The sequence below is a fragment of the Peromyscus californicus genome, unplaced genomic scaffold (assembly GCF_007827085.1).
Source record: "Peromyscus californicus insignis strain IS unplaced genomic scaffold, ASM782708v3 Scaffold_5__1_contigs__length_169319896, whole genome shotgun sequence".
In the NCBI taxonomy this organism is placed as follows: domain Eukaryota; kingdom Metazoa; phylum Chordata; class Mammalia; order Rodentia; family Cricetidae; genus Peromyscus; species Peromyscus californicus.
In genome coordinates this window covers 111,490,936-111,507,331 of record NW_026294573.1, presented here as the reverse complement: position 1 = coordinate 111,507,331, position 16,396 = coordinate 111,490,936, and the positions used below count along the sequence as shown (strand labels likewise).

The following is a 16,396-nucleotide window of genomic DNA, read 5'->3' as shown; positions in this document are numbered from 1 at the left end:
TCCTTGGTGAATCCTACCCACTCCCCAGAACCATGTCCTACAAAGCCACCTCCTAAAGTAGCTCCCAACACTCAGATCCTGAAGCAGCCCCGCCTAAGGCAAGCTAGAACATCACATCAGAAACAACCAATAAAATAAATCAACATGCCAAAGTCACATCACAAAAACAAGAACAAAAAAGGCCAACAGTCTGACCCCCAAGCCCACTATTTTGTAGTCATGTTCTCCAGTGAGAACTATCTGGATGAAGTCCAGGACACAGAATGTAAATGAACCGTCACAAACTATACCTTTATCAGAGACGTCAAGGTATTTAAAGAAGACTTACATAGCTCAATGAACCTAAAGAGGTTATCAGCCAGTTGTATGATGGCCAAGAAACACAGCATACACACTGAATGGAATGAAGAGAATTTAGTATTTGAAAAGTGAACTCAGTAAAATGACTAAGGCTAGTGGGAGCTGAAATAAAGATGGACCTTGTCCTGGTTTTGTTTGTTGTCAATCTGACACAGGAAACCAAAACTGGGAAATTGCCTGCATCAGATTTGCCTATGGACAAACCTCTGGGGCATCTTCTTGATTGATGATTGATGTGGGAGGGCCCAGTCAATTGTGGACAGTACCAGCCCTGGGCAGGTGGTCCTGAGTATAAGAAAGCAGGCTGAGCAGCCATGAGGAGTAAGCCAGTAAGCAGCACTCCTCCAGGAGCACTGTGTGAGTTCCTGCCTTGAGTACCCTAGGTGATGGAGTATATTGCTTTTGGTCACGGCATTTTATCACAGCAATAGAAAACCTAACTAAGACAAAAATTGATACCAGGTTTGTGGAACATTGCTTGTGACAGACCTGACCATGTTTTGGGGAGGACCATGGAAGTACTCTGGAACTGTGGGTTAGAAAAGCCATCAAGTGTTCAGAGCTTAATAAGCTATTGTGAGAATTAAAAGGCAGTAATAAAAAAAGTAGTGAATCTGATTCAAGGCTTGGCTCATAAAGTTTCAGAGGGATATTCTGAAAGTCCCTTAAAGACCATCAGGGTCCTTCAATATTTTCAATCATGAATCTGTGGTTCTGGTCAGCCGGGAGTGAAGAATTAGCCATGATTAAGAAGAGACCAGCATCGCTGAGGTCAAATCTTCTGGGTAGGGTTTCCTGAGGTTCAGTACACAGAAGCTGTGGTCCAGAGGCAGCCAATGCTGTATTTTCTCCTGGCAGCCAAACTTGGTAATGCGTCAGTTTCCCAGGTGGTACTGGTTTTGAAGGAATGAAGGAGTCATGCCATAGTTGAAGAAGAAAAATAAATAAACAAAACCAAAAAACTTTCTAATGATATAAACGGACAAAGAATTTATGTCCAACAAACTTGTCCTACAGAGAAGCAATACTTAATGCGAAAAAGAGGAATAAACACAGCCAATAGAGTATAGAAAGAAAACGAAGCTATAACGACTAAACCACAAAATATGACAATATAAACAGTGTGTGTGCACATGCGCGCGTGTACACACACACACACACACACACACACACACACACACACACACCCCTATTGACAGTAACTTTAAATGTTAATGGTCTCAATTCCCCAATCAAAAAACATGAATGGAATAAGAATATCTTAACCAACACTGGAAAGGCAGGAGCAGGAGGATTAGCTGAGGCCAGAATGTGCTACACAGTGCGTTCGTTCCATAGACACTATCTCAAACAAAACAAATTAAAAAAAATCTTTCTGCTGTTTACAAAAAACTTTAAAGATAAGCACCACCTTAAAGAGAAAGGATAGAGTCGGGAAGTGGTGGTGACATGGCGGCTGTGGCACATGCACACCTTTAATCCCAGCACTTGGGAGGCAGAGGCAGGCAGAGCTCTGTGAGTTCAAAGCCAGCCTGGTCTACAAAGCGAGTTCCAGGACAGCTAAGACTGTTACACAGAGAAACCCTGTCTCAAAGAGAGAGAGAGAGAGAGAGAGAGAGAGAGAGAGAGAGAGAGAGAGAGAGAGAGAGAGAGAGACTAGAGAGACATATCCCAAACAAATGGAACCAGGAAGAAAGCAGCTGTCATTATCCTAATTCTGACAAAACAGGCTTCAAACCAAAACTAGTCAGAAGAGAAAAGGAAGGGCATTTCAGTCTAATCAATGGACAATTAACTGAGAAGACATTCCAACACTAAACACATGTATCACACTCTGACACACCCAATGTCATAAAATGATTACTACTGGAATTAAAGACACTGATTAACTCCAATTCAGTATAGGAGGTGATTTCAATACCCCACTTTCTCCTGTAAGTAGGTCATCTGGACAAAAATTAAAAGAATTAAATTACATCATACTGATCAAATATACCTAACAGGTCTATAGAGTATTTCTCCCAAACTCCAAAGAATACATATTCCATTCTGGAGCCCATGGAAGTTTTTCTAAAATAGAACATAGCCTGGGACACAAAACAATTTTTTTTTTTTCGAGACAGGGTTTCTCTGTGTAGCTTTGCGCCTTTCCTGGAACTCACTTTGTAGACCAGGCTGGCCTCGAACTCACAGAGATCCACCTGGCTCTGCCTCCCGAGTGCTGGGGTTAAAGGCGTGGGCCACCACCACCCGGCCACAAAACAAAACTTAACAAGTTCAGAAAAACTGAAATAATTCTGTATGTCCTATCTGACTACAAAATGCAATAGTGTAAAAACAACAGCAAATGAATGTCTAGTAGCTACACAAAGTCACAGAGATTAAATAACATATTACTAAATGATAAATGGATCAAAGAAATAAAAAACAAATAAAAAATTACCAGAATTAAAGGAAAATGAAGACACAACGAAACAAAATCTCTGGAACACTGTCCTGAAAGGGAAATTTGCAGCTATCAGCTCCTACATTAAAAAAACTCAGAAAGCATACAAAAAATGACTTAATGATGTAACTTAGGAATCTGAAAAAACAAGAACAAACCACACCAAAATTCAGTATATAGAAAGAAATAATAAGTCAGAGTATAAATTAATGCCATAAACACAAAGAAAGCATTACAAAGAATCAATGAATCTAAAAGCTAGTCAGTTTAAAAAAAAAAAGATTTATTTATTTATTATGTGTACAGTATTCTGCCTGCATGTATCCCTGCAGGCCAGAAGAGGGCACCAGATCTCATTACAAGTGGTGGTGAGCCACCATGTGGTTGCTGGGAATTGAATTCAGGACCTCTGCAAGAGCAGATAAGTACATTCAGCAGACCCCTGAACTAATTAACCAAAAGACAGACTGACAGACAGACAGAACCAAAATTAACAGAATCAGAGATGAACAGGGATACATTACAAGAAACACAAAGGAAATCCAGAGTATTTCAAATATAGTTTTAAGACCTATACTCAATTTAGAAAATCTCAAAGAAATGGATTAATCTAAAAATTCATCTAAACCACTAAAGTAAAATCAAGAAGAGCTCAACAACGTCAACAGACCACAGCAAATAAGGAGATCAAACAGTAACAAGAAGCCTTTCTTGGGGCTGGAGAAATGGCTCAATGGGTAAGAACACTTGCTGTTCCTCCAAAGAGGACCATGTTTGGATCTGAGCTCACAGCTCCTTGTAATTCCAGCTCTAGTGGATCCAATGCCCTCTTCTGGTCTCTATGGGTACCCAAACACATGTACATATACATAAGCAGAAACCATGTACATATGAATAAAAATAAACCAATATTTAAAAAAGACTTCTCACTAAAACAAACCCAGGCCCAGATGAATTCACAGCAGAATCCTATCAGATTTTCTACAAAGAACTATAAACAGTATACTTAGCTACCTTGATTAAGATGGCTTTATCCTAGAGATAGAGATGATTCAGCATATGTAAATCATTAAAATAAAGTCATACAAATGGACAAACATCATGTGATCATCATGTGAGCATTTCAAAAGATGCAAAAAAGGCCTCTGACAAAACCCAACATACCTTCAATAATGAAAACCCCAGAGTGCAACAGATGCTTAACATCCAAACATGAACAGTAGTGACCTAGTGCAGTGGATCCCCAACAATGTGAAAATAGCTGTCTGTGACATTACACCTCAGAGACTAAATATGTCTGTCACCTTCAATGCTAACTGCACCACCATTCAGGAACTGTTCTAATGTATCTCAGAACAGGTCACAGTCATGTTCTGGTGCAAGCTTCATGCACTGGTGGAGGAAGGCACAGGTGAGACGAGTTCTCCAAGGCTGAGAGCAACATGCGTGCCCTGGTGCCTTAGTACAGGCTGAAGAGAAGAAGGGGGAGAGGCAAGAGGAGGAAGTAACCCAGAGCTGTCTTAGCAGCTAAATCAGGGGAGCAGTGTGAACTCTTTATTCACTCATTGTCCGCTAGTCATGTCCAATGTGCATTTGCTGCCCTATCCTAACATCACTTATACAGATAGCACTATGAAAGCAATTTCATAATGTGAGTAAAAGTCCTAGAAAAGAGAGAAAGAACTTGAGGAAATCTTCAACATATAAAAAAATAGAGGCTATATATGACAAATCCACAGCCAACAACATCATAAAGAAAGAAAAATTCAAGCTGGACAGTGGTGGTGCATGACTTTAATCCCAGCACTTTGGAGGCAGAGGCAGGTGAATCTCTGAGTTCAAGGCGAGGCTGGTATACAAAGCAGGTTCCAGGACAGCCAGGGGTACACAGAGAAATCCTGTCTCAAAGAGAGAGAGAGAGAGAGAGAGAGAGAGAGAGAGAGAGACAGACAGACAGACAGACAGACAGACAGACAGAGACAGAGAATAAATATCATGGGCACGCTCCCATTTATAACAGCCTCAAAGGGGTGGGTGGGGGGAAGAATAAATCTAATTAAGGAGGTGAGAGACCTCTACAATTAAAACTTTAAATCAAGAGATTGAAGATAAAAGATGGAGAGACAGTCCGTGCTCAGATAATAAAACATTGTGAAAATGGCCATTCTACCAAAAGCAATTTACAGATTGACTGCAATTCCAATCAAAATCCCATGATGTTTTCCACAGAAATTAGGGGATCCCTAAAATTCGTAAGTAACAACAAAAGACCCAGGATGGCCAAATACTAAGCAAATACAGTACTAGAGAAATTGCAATTCCAGATATGTTACAGAGCAATAGTAATAAAAACTGCATAGCACTGGCACAAAAACAGAAGAAGCAAATATGGGCGCATAAAACTATAGGAAAGACGTCCAATATATGCACTGGAGAAGACAGTCATTGCCAACAAATGCTACTGGGAAAACTGGGTGACCACACACAGAAAGATGAAATTAGACCCCTATCTATCAAACAGCACAAGAGTCAACTCCAAAAGGATCAAAGACTTCATTCAATGCAGTACCTGAAACTCTGAAACTGCTACAAGAAAAAAGACATGGGTGCAGGGAAAGACTTGCTGAGCAGGACTCCATTTGCCCAGTAATTAAGGCCAACAAAAGACAAATGGGGACATCATTAAACTAAAAGCTAAAGAACAATCAACTAAGTACATCTGAGAATTGATATCCAAGATAGTCAAAAGAACTTGAAAAAGAATCAAGATAATAAATGACAAAAATAAAAGGGGGTGGGGATGGGGCGGGGACTACAGATCTGTAGAGTTCTCAAAAGAAATAAGTGGTTAACTTTTTAAAAAAGTGTTCAACATTACTAGCAATTAGTGAAAAGTAAATTAAGACTATATTGAGATTTCATCTTACCCCAGTCAAAATGGCCAAGATCAAGAAAACTGACAAGAAATGATGGTGAGGATATACGGTTGGTGGGTTTGCAAACTAGTACAGCCACTATGGAAATCAGTGTGGAGAAAGAAATCTACAAGCAGATCTATCAAATGACCTAGCTATACCCTTCCACAGTGTAGGTCCAAATGACTAACATCTTATTCCACAGATACTTGCTTGGCCATATTCTTTGCTGCTCTATTCACAATAGCCAGAAAATGGAAAACAGCCTACATGTCCTTCATCAGATGAATGAACAAATAAAAATGTAGTATGTAAACACAATGGATTATTTACTCAGCTGTAAAGAATTGAAATTTGCAGGAAAATGGACAGAACTAGGACATATACTAAGGGAGGTTACCCAGATCAAAAAGACAAATTCCATACCTTCTTTCTCATTTGTGGACCCTAGCTCCAAATCTTTACAAATGTGGATATAACCTGGAGTAACTGCAGAAACCACTAAAGTAGAGAGGGACCAAGGGAGAGGAGGAGAGTTTAACATGGGTGCTATATGAAGGGGAAAATGGAAGAAAGTGAGGGTGGGCTACCTGAAGAGGGGGGTTAAAGGGATAACTAACACTAAAGATGTTTGAAAAGGCTAGAGTTTACATATATGTATGTATGTATATACACGCTCATAATACACACACACACACACACACACACACACACACACACACACACACACACACACAGAGTTTAAATGAAGTTGCACCACTTGGAGGGATAATGCTGCCCCCAAGGGTCAGAGGCTATCTAATAAAAACCCCAGTGCCTCTCTGAGTTGTTGGTCAGGAGTCCAAGAAACTCCCAAAGCAATGCAGGCTACTGCCATTCTAGATTGCCTCCCACAACTTGAAGCTAAGACCCTACTAATGAAGACACCACACACTCTGAACACAGTGCTTGGAGGAAATCAAACTGAAATTGACCTGGAAGCCTCCTCCCTGAATTCTAGTCTCATACTATTTAAAGATGCTATGCAAGCTAACAGGCAGAAAACAAACAATATTCTTATCTAGCTGTAAAGACTATGAACCACAATGGCCATCAAGCCAAGATATCCCCAAGGGTACAATAGTGCCACCTATAATCTTGGGTATAATCAACAGTTGCCTAATTAATTAGACTTAAGAACCACTCAATAGGACTAAATTCATGTTGAGTGCTGTAAACCTAGCCAAATACTGTGGCTGGTGAGGTCATGTACCCTAAAGGGGAATCTACTGCCTACTTTCCTAAATTTGTGTAATTCCTAACTGCATTTTAAATACTTAAAATCTCTCACCACACATGCATCTTTCACCACAGTGCATCATCTGCAACTGGTCAAATGCAGAGAACAACCACCCTACAAGGCTCAAGGAACACTGGAAGATTTTAGCAGCCAGAGAACCATGCTGTCTGTTATGAGACCCATCTATATACGACAGGGAAACTACACCCATGAAATCTCAACAGTACAGCTGCCCAGACAAGACTAGCAATGACAATACCAACTGACATGCCAATAAAAAACGGGACAAACAGCAAAAGCTCCAGCCTTGGACAAAGAGCTACAGGTACTTAATGCTGCTGAGAGGAAGAATCAGTCTTCTCCTGGGACAAGCCACCTGACAGATTGTCTAGTCCCAAGAGGTCAGGCCTAAACATAGGTACATATTAGCAACACTAAATGGACAAGTTGTATTTACATATACATGTGTGCTCATGTGCACACATAACTATGTAACAATAATTATTCAATAAGGGGAAGTCAGAAATTTGAGGGGACAGGGAAATGTGGAAATGATGTAAGAAATTTAAATTAAAACTTTAGTAATTAAAACAAAATAAAACTTTATTAATAAGGAAAGAGATTTTTAAAGTACAACTCTGCTGTCCTTTCCTTTGGAGTACTGTGTTTTCTTCCATGGTCCTTAGCAGTTTTTTTTTTTATAGTTAATTATGCTTTTTTCTTTTTATTAATTAATTTTTTTCATTTATTTTATATCCCGTCTGGCATTTCCCCTCCCTCCTGCCCTTCCATTCCCTCTCCTCTTAATTATACTTTTATTAAGCATTTTGACAGTTTTTTTTAAATGAAGTTTATTTCTAGGGCCAAAAGAAAATGGAAAATTGTTTTAAATAAGCTCATTTGATAACAAAATATGACATAGGTTCCACTTTTTACTTAAATGAGTATTCAGATGTTTGACTCAAATACTTCCCAGATTCAAAGGAAGTTATTACATAATGCAGTATGGATAAAACTCATGGATACACTAACTAACTTGCAAATTATTCTATATATTTTATATTTGTATCAAGTAATTTGAGAAATTTGTACAGTTCATTATTTTCAGCTAACATGTTAAATATCTGAGTTTGAAGAAACTTTCCCTTATAATACAGTTATACTAAATTAACACACAATTATGACCATGTCACTTACTTTTGTTTAATGAATAATCTAGGTAACATTTTAAGCCACAAACTGTTCTTCAACTCACTTTAATGTAAAGTAAATATTTTAGAGTCTAGATAATCTTCAATGTTTGATATAATTATTCATATAAAATAATTTCAAGGTTGATAATTGAGTTTTACATTTACTAAAGCAAAACAGACGTAATTAATATAATACAGCATCGAGCTAAAGTGTAATAATAAAATTTTACATACTACTAGACAGAGTATAAGTTATGTGATAGGTCTTGTGATTACATTTGTGAATGTCTATTAGATAGAATAGGCTTGCCTTACTCACAGAAGACGGAATTTTCTGGATGGCATCAAGGTTATATATTATAATGAACTCCTAATTCTATTCGAAGTTAGTAAAATGAATAGTTAGCTTTTATTTGAAGCCACAGCACTCTTAATGCATACTAATTCACACGTTATATTTTTTCATAAATTGTATGTTGTCTTTATCTCAACTTTAAAGTGTTCAGGTTAAGTTTTTTTTTTTTTTTTTTTTGGTTTTTCGAGACAGGGTTTCTCTGTGTAGCTTTGCGCCTTTCCTGGAACTCACTTGGTAGCCCAGGCTGGCCTCGAACTCACAGAGATCCGCCTGGCTCTGCCTCCCGAGTGCTGGAATTAAAGGCGTGCGCCACCACTGCCCGGCTCAGGTTAAGTTTTTACAAGTAATGAAATTTCATTTCAAAAGTTGTGAACTGAAGACAAGTCATACAAATGCCCAAATTAGGCAATATTAATGGCTATGAGTCAATTTTATTTTAGCATTAAGTCATACATTTTCTTGGAAAGTTATGCAAGCAAAGTTATCCATACATTACTTATTTTTAAAGCAAATACATGAATAAATATCACTATTACTTAAGGAAGAAAGAAAAATCAGGAAAACAAAGTGTTACTTTGTATTTGAAAATTTGAATAGCCATTTTCTGAAAATGTACCCTTGATACACACAGAGCTGGATTACATTTTTGTACTATTAAAGTATATTTTCTGGAATAAACGTTGCTATATTGGAGGAGAGAGGGTAAATTCTAAAACAAGCTTAACTACCATGTTCTGTTCCCTTACTTGTAAAGTGGAATTAGGACTACCACTGCCCCGTCTCCTCAGATGCCCCGCCCCCTTCCTTCTCTACAGACAGGTGTGTTCACCACCCTCTGCGCATGCTGCTACTGCTGTTCTGCCCTTGCTGCTGCAATGCACAGAGAAACACTTTCAGGTAATTAGTCAGATATAAGAGAATGGCTCAAGTTCAGCCTGGATTCCTGATTACCCTCTCCAAGGTCCTATTAGCCGCAATCGTTCTAAGCGCTTCTTTTTATCAAGTCTGGCTACAGCAAACTTCCATGGGTGGTCCATGCAGAAGAATAAAATAAGTAGCAGAATTAGATCAGTTTATCACAATTCAATCAGGAATGAGGCAATTTGTAGTGTGAATTCACTCCACCAATCAAGTTTGAGGATAAGCCTTAGGGTGTGTGTGTGGGAGTCCAGCTCCCACCTTTTGAAAAGTTCTTAGGTGGAGGAGAGAGGAATTGAGAAATGATAAAGAGAACTAGTCAAAGAGAAGACAGAAACACAGGATAGCTTTGGGAGGGCCTGGGTCAATACCCAACAGCCTCTTTGTTTATTCCAAAGGACTTTTTATAAGCCAAGGGTAAAAGACCTCTCCCATGCAAGATGAAAGCACACTGTACAGTCAAGTATACACATTTCCAAACTCCTGGTAACCACGGCCAGGGTCAAATCATCCCATTATGCAGCCCTGCTGGGTAAAGCAAGCTCAGATTCTCCGACCCTGAGTAAGGTCTCACTAGATAGCCTCTGTGGACTCCAACAGGCGTGGCTTCTGATCTGAGTACGAGATCACTTAAAAGAATTAACAGGAGAGAGAGAGGGGGTCAGACAGCTGGATCCATTCACTCCCGGACAGAATAGACGGTGGCTGTTCACCTGGTTCTGTATTTGTCAACTTCCCCATTTTTATTTACTTGTTAAAACATTTTTCCTGGCTTACATAGGCACAGTACCTAAAAAAATTTAAAAAGTCAGTCTTATATGTTATTTTACTTCACTTTCTTACTGACTTTATAAATTTTAATAACAGAGGATCTTCTAGAGAAAAGGGAACATACATTTCAATAAAAAATGAATTTGTAGATTAAACTTTAATGTAAGTAATATAAAGTTTCCTGTAATGAAAATTATTTTTGTATTTTATTAATATATTATAAATTCTAATGCCTAATATTTTGACATATATCTGTGTGCACTGGTTGATACATGTGATTAAAGTAACCTTACAAAATATGAGAAGTCAGGTGGCAGTGGCACACGCCTTTAATCCCAGCACTCGGGAGGCAGAGCCAGGCAGATCTCTTTGAGTTTGAGGCCAGCCTGGTCTACAGAGCGAGATCCAGGACAGGCACCAAAACTACACAGAGAAACCCTGTCTCGAAAAACAAACAAATAAGTAAGTAAGTAAGTAAATAAATATGAGCAGCTATTTTCACTGATTTCATTTAATTAAGTTCTAAAGAAATACAACTTATAACCAAAATGGTATTAGAAAGCATGATAAAAAAACATTTTATATTTACTGGAAATAAAGTAAAATAGGGCAATAGCCTTTCTTCTCCAGTCAAAAATACCATCCTCTCAAATAGAAATTGCTTAAAAGACACTTGAGCAAACAAGAGTTCACAGGAATGGGATGAAGAATTTAAGAGAATACTTATGTTCACATATGAAGAGTGAAGACATATTATTTTAATGTTAAAATAGTATGTAGAAATTATTTTTATAAGTGCTACCGTTTCTGCAGACCCCACATACAATACCAATTTAAAGATATTTAATAAGACCAACTTAAAGATATTAAAGAATGATTATAAGGTAGAAGCAATATTTGTAATAATGAGGGGTTTTTTAATTAAAAAATTCATCACTCATAATTCAGTTAAGAAAGTATTTCAAATGGACCTCATTGGAATTATTAAAGAAAAATGTTTCTCTTCCTCATTGAATAAAGAGATGGAGACACCAGCACCAGAAAGTACACAGGCAGCATTAAGGCCCAGCTGTTAAATCACCAGTTACTAAAAACTCTCCCAAAGTCTTTAGTTATGCTAATAAGGGACTCTAAATGTCTTTCTAATGTAGAGGATTTCCACAGAGGGTGACTTCTGTGCTTCAACGTTGAATACACATTTAATCACATGTGCAAATCAATCCAGGTAGCCTCTGCTCAAACAAACAAGAGAGAGGGTATCCTGAAGGAGAAAGCCCCAACAGACTCCTGGTTGGCTCTCAGACCCATACCTCACTTCATCTCACTATCCATTAAACTTAAACCTTCATGGTGTAACATGTTCTGTGGGGATAGAACCAATCAGCTAACTTCTGAATCTCCACCCAAATTGGAAATATGCAGAAATATAAATGTAGACAGTTGCTTGGTTTGATTGCTGGGGGTGGGGTGGGGGTGGGGCGATGTGATTACACATTTGTGTTTTTTTCCCCCACAGACAGGGTTTTGTTATATAAACTAGGTTAGCTTCAAACCCATAAAATCCCCCTGCCTTCGTTTACCTGGAGCTGGGATTATAGATATGTACCACTAGATCAACCCCTTCCTTACCTAGTAATGAAGGGGGATAACACAGATGCTAGGAGAGAGGGGATTCATGTTTCTACACAAAGCTACTCTCAAGGCATTCTCTAAGGGAGTGCAGGTCTTTATAAATGCAATTTTGAGGAAGGGGGCTCTCACTGGGCAGGACAGCCACTGTTTCCAATCTGATTCACTTTTCTTGCAGAATTCTTATTAGTTATAAAGAACTCTACATGGGGACTGACTGGAGCAATTATGAACTGGCATTAGTTCCTGGGTAACCAACATGAAACAAAAAGCCAAGAAAACTGGAAATTCAATGCTACAAGCATTCTGTAAGAGGGCTGTTAAATTGTCAGTCTTTCAAGCTCCTGCCAGAGGCGTTCAGCTATGGAGTGACCCCATCCCTGGTTTCTATCTTCAGTTTCTAGCACAGAACTTCTAAAATCCTTGATATCTATTTGAAGTGTCTTTCTTTTGGCTGAGGAGCATCTTGGTAACTTCAGGATGGAGACTGGTCAATAGGATGACTGTGTCACAATTGGATTGGGACTTTCGGCCCCACTCTGCCCAAGCTTCTGAGGAAAGGAAAAGAGTTAAGGATTAAGTTTAATCTCTAATGACATACAAGTTAATGAACCATGCTTATAACAAAACTAAACATTAACATTCAAAGGGATGGCATACTTCACCTCCACAGAACAGGAAAGCCCCTAAGCCTCATCCTCTGGACTTGTGTCCTTTATCACAGTCTAGAATGGTTAGCATTTTCCTGACTTCTGTGAGTCATTCTAACAGATTATTCCACCAAATCAACTGAGCAGGGCTCACATGGGCTCACAGAGACTGAAGCAGCATGCATGGGGGCTGCATGGGCCTGCACCAGGTCCTCTGCATGTATGTTATGACTGTTAGCTTGGTGTTTCTGTGGACTCCTAACAATGGGAGCCGGTGTATCTCTGACTCGGACCTGCTCTTGGGACTCATTTCCTCCCAATGGGTTGGTTGCCTTGTCCAGCCTCAATATGGGGGATTTCACCTTGTTTCATTGTATCTTGTTTTGTCCTGTTTGCCTGCTGTTTCTTGCCTGCTCTTTTCTAAAGAGGAAACGGAGGAGTGGATCTGGGGGAGAGAGAAGGGTGGGAGGGTGCTGGGAAGAGTGGAGGGAGGAGAAACTTGTGGCCAGGACATATTATATGAGGAAAAGAATCTAGTACCTTTTCCTTGTTGGTTCTTGGGGTTTTTTGTTGTTGTTGTTTTGTTTTGTTATGTTTTAACTCTTTTGAAGCCTGCTACCCAGCTCCCAAATAAATCACACATGGCGGCTTATTCTCAATTTTGAATGCCAAGCCAGGTTAAATTATCCCATTAAAAAATGACAGGAGTTCCAGGTCAGAATAGACAAAATTAAAAAAGCTAATTCCAGTTAATTTCCTAGAAGGACATGAATTTGGAGGATAAAAAGACCCACTGGGATACTCAGCATGATTACTGAAAGAAAGATGCACCGAGATACTATTCCACAGATTCAGAACTCAGGGAGAGATGATCAAGGTCTGACAGAGGAGGAGCGGCAGTCTCCTCAGAGCAACACTGAAGGCGAAGGGAACGTCTAGCACCACATTAAAAATGAAGGAAAATATTTCCATACAATTTGAAATTGTATTTTAATACATTTTAATTAAAATACATTTCTAAAAATACATTTTAATTAAAATAGAATTAGATCATTTACCCTCTTCCTTGTCTTCCCTCTACCCTACCAGATCATCCCCTCCCCCATTTGTTAGCCTCTTTTTATTATTGCAACATACATACGCATGCACAAACATATAAATGAAGGGCCCCAGCATACTGCATACTTGCTTAGCCTAACGCCATTTTTGAGCAAGGCCTGAAAAGTAACTAGAGGTCAGAAAAACAACTTGTACCCTGGATGAGAGCCAAGTCAGCAGGCGTGTCGAGCTCGGGGGGGAAAAGCCACGAGCTGTCCTGAGTTTGAACCTGGCCTCATACGAATCGTCCAATCAGAACCCTGTAAACTATGCTTCCTGCTTCTGTACCCGCCCTTCCGCTGCCCAACCCTATAAAAACCCTCCACTCCAGCCCGTTGGCGCGCCAGTCTCTTCAGCCTCTGGAGGGACTGTATCGCCCCGGGTACCCGTGTTCCTGAATAAAGCCTCTTGCTGTTTGCATCTGACTTGTGGTCTCGGTGTGATCTCTGGGCGAGGGTCTCTCCAGAGGGAAGACTCCAGACGGGGGTCTTTCATTTGGGGGCTCGTCCGGGATCGGAGACCCCCGCCTCGGGACCACCGACCCACTGTCAGGAGGTAAGCTGGCCGGCCACTGTCTGTCTGTATTGTCTCAGTCTGTTTACTTGTCTTTCGTTTTCGTCGGACGTCCTAAGTCAGGTCTGAGTCGGTGGGGGCTGAAGGAGCTGACGAGCTCGGACTTCGCCCACCGAAACCCTGGAAGACATTCCACGGGTATCTGAAGTCCCCTCTGGGGCACGGGAAGTCCCCTCTGGGGCACGGAAAGTCCCCTCTGGGGCACGGAAAGTCCCCTCTGGGGCACGGGAAGTCCCCTCTGGGGCACGGAAAGTCCCCTCTGGGGCACGGTTTTTCGGGGCCACCCACGCATCAGAAGGATACGTGGTACTGGCAGGGGACGGAGAATTCAAACACTCCGCGTCCCCATTTGAGTTTTTGCTTTTGGTTTTACGCCGGAGTCGCGCAGCGAAAAATTCTGTGGTCTGTCTTGTCTGTTTGTTTCTCGTTGTGTGTCTAACCCTTCTTTATTTGGAGACCATCATGGGACAGGCTGTCGCCACCCCACTGAGCCTAACCACGGACCACTGGTCCGATGTTAAGGCTCGAGGAAACAATGAAGGTGTCATTGTCAGGAAGAAGAAATGGATCACCCTCTGCGAGGCCAAATGGGTCATGATGAATGTCGGCTGGCCGCGAGAGGGATCTTTTAACCTCTCTCTTATTTCGCAGGTGGAGGGTAAGGTTTTTGCCCCTAGCCCTTATGGGCATCCTGACCAGGTCCCATATATCGCCATCTGGAGATCACTGGTCGAGAACCCATTTCCATGGGTTAAGCCTTTCCTTCCCCAGCCCCCTCCAGTCTCTGGGCCTTCTGCGCCCCCCAACCCGGACTCCTCCCTTTACCCCGTGCTCCCTCACAAGGAGACTCCTAAGCCTCCAGTCCTTCCCCCAGACCCCAATACTCCCCTTATAGATCTCCTGACGGAAGACCCACCACCATATCGAGCCAGACCACCTGGAGAGCCGGCCGAAGCGGCCCCAGCCGCCGCCCCGGTGGCGGCGTCCCCGGCCGTGCCCGTGGCAGATCTGGAAGTCACCTCGACTCGCAGGACCCACGGGGCTGAAGAAGAGGACGCAGCCCCGTCCCCCATTGCCGGCCGCCTCCGCGGCCGCCGGGATGACCCCCCTAATGAGTCCAGGGCCTTCCCGCTCAGAGAGGGGCCGAATCGCCAGTTGCAGTACTGGCCCTTTTCAGCCTCAGACCTCTATAATTGGAAACAACATAATCCCCCTTTCTCTAGGGATCCTGTTGCCTTGACCGGCCTAATTGAGTCCATCCTAGTGACTCACAGGCCGACTTGGGACGACTGTCAGCAGCTCCTGCAGACCCTCTTAATAGTAGAGGAGAAGCAGAGAGTTTTCCTGGAGGCCCGGAAGCAGGTTCCGGGCGATGATGGGAGGCCAACCCAACTCCCAAATATCATCGATGCAGCTTTTCCCTTGACCCGCCCAGACTGGGACTTCAATACACCTGAAGGTAGGGAGCATCTACATCTCTATCGCCAGTTGCTCTTAGCGGGTCTCCGAGCGGCCGCCAGAAGGCCTACCAATTTGGCTCAGGTAAGGAATGTGATACAGGGAAAGGAAGAAACACCCGCTGCATTTTTAGAGAGGCTGAAGGAGGCTTATAGGATGTACACTCCGTATGATCCAGAAGACCCAGGGCAAGCACCAGGTGTCATCCTATCATTTATCTATCAGTCTAGCTCAGATATCAGAACTAAATTGCAGCGGCTGGAAGGTTTACAGGCGCTAGGTTTGCCAGACTTATTGAAGGAAGCAGAGAAAGTGTTCAATAAGAGAGAAACTCCTGAGGAGCGTGAGGAAAGGAGATGGCAGAAACAAGAGGAAAGGGACAAGAAACAGCATAGGGAGATGAAAAAGGGTTTGGCCGCCGTTGTGTCTCAGGGACAGCGGAAAGAGGGAGATAGGTCGGGAGAGCGAAGGAGGCCACCCCTTGATAAAGATCAATGTGCTTACTGCAAGGAGAAGGGACACTGGGCCCGAGAGTGCCCCAAGAAGCCACAAGGACCCCGCCGGCCCAAGCCAAAGACCGTAGACCTCCTTAGTCTGGAAGACTAGGGGGGTCGAGGCCAGGAGCCCCCCCCCCTGAGCCTAGGATAACCCTCAAGATCGGGGGGCAGCCCGTGACCTTCCTGGTTGATACTGGTGCCGAACATTCAGTCCTAACCCATGCCGGAGTGCCTCTTAGCCGGCATTCTGCACT

General features: G+C 41.8%; 1 protein-coding gene across 1 annotated transcript in view; it reads right to left on the bottom strand.

The window, feature by feature from the left end:
* Positions 1-16,396, bottom strand: part of Znf292 (zinc finger protein 292) — a 92,667-nt gene that overhangs the window by 38,370 nt on the left and 37,901 nt on the right. The gene's annotated exons all lie outside the window — the stretch shown is intronic.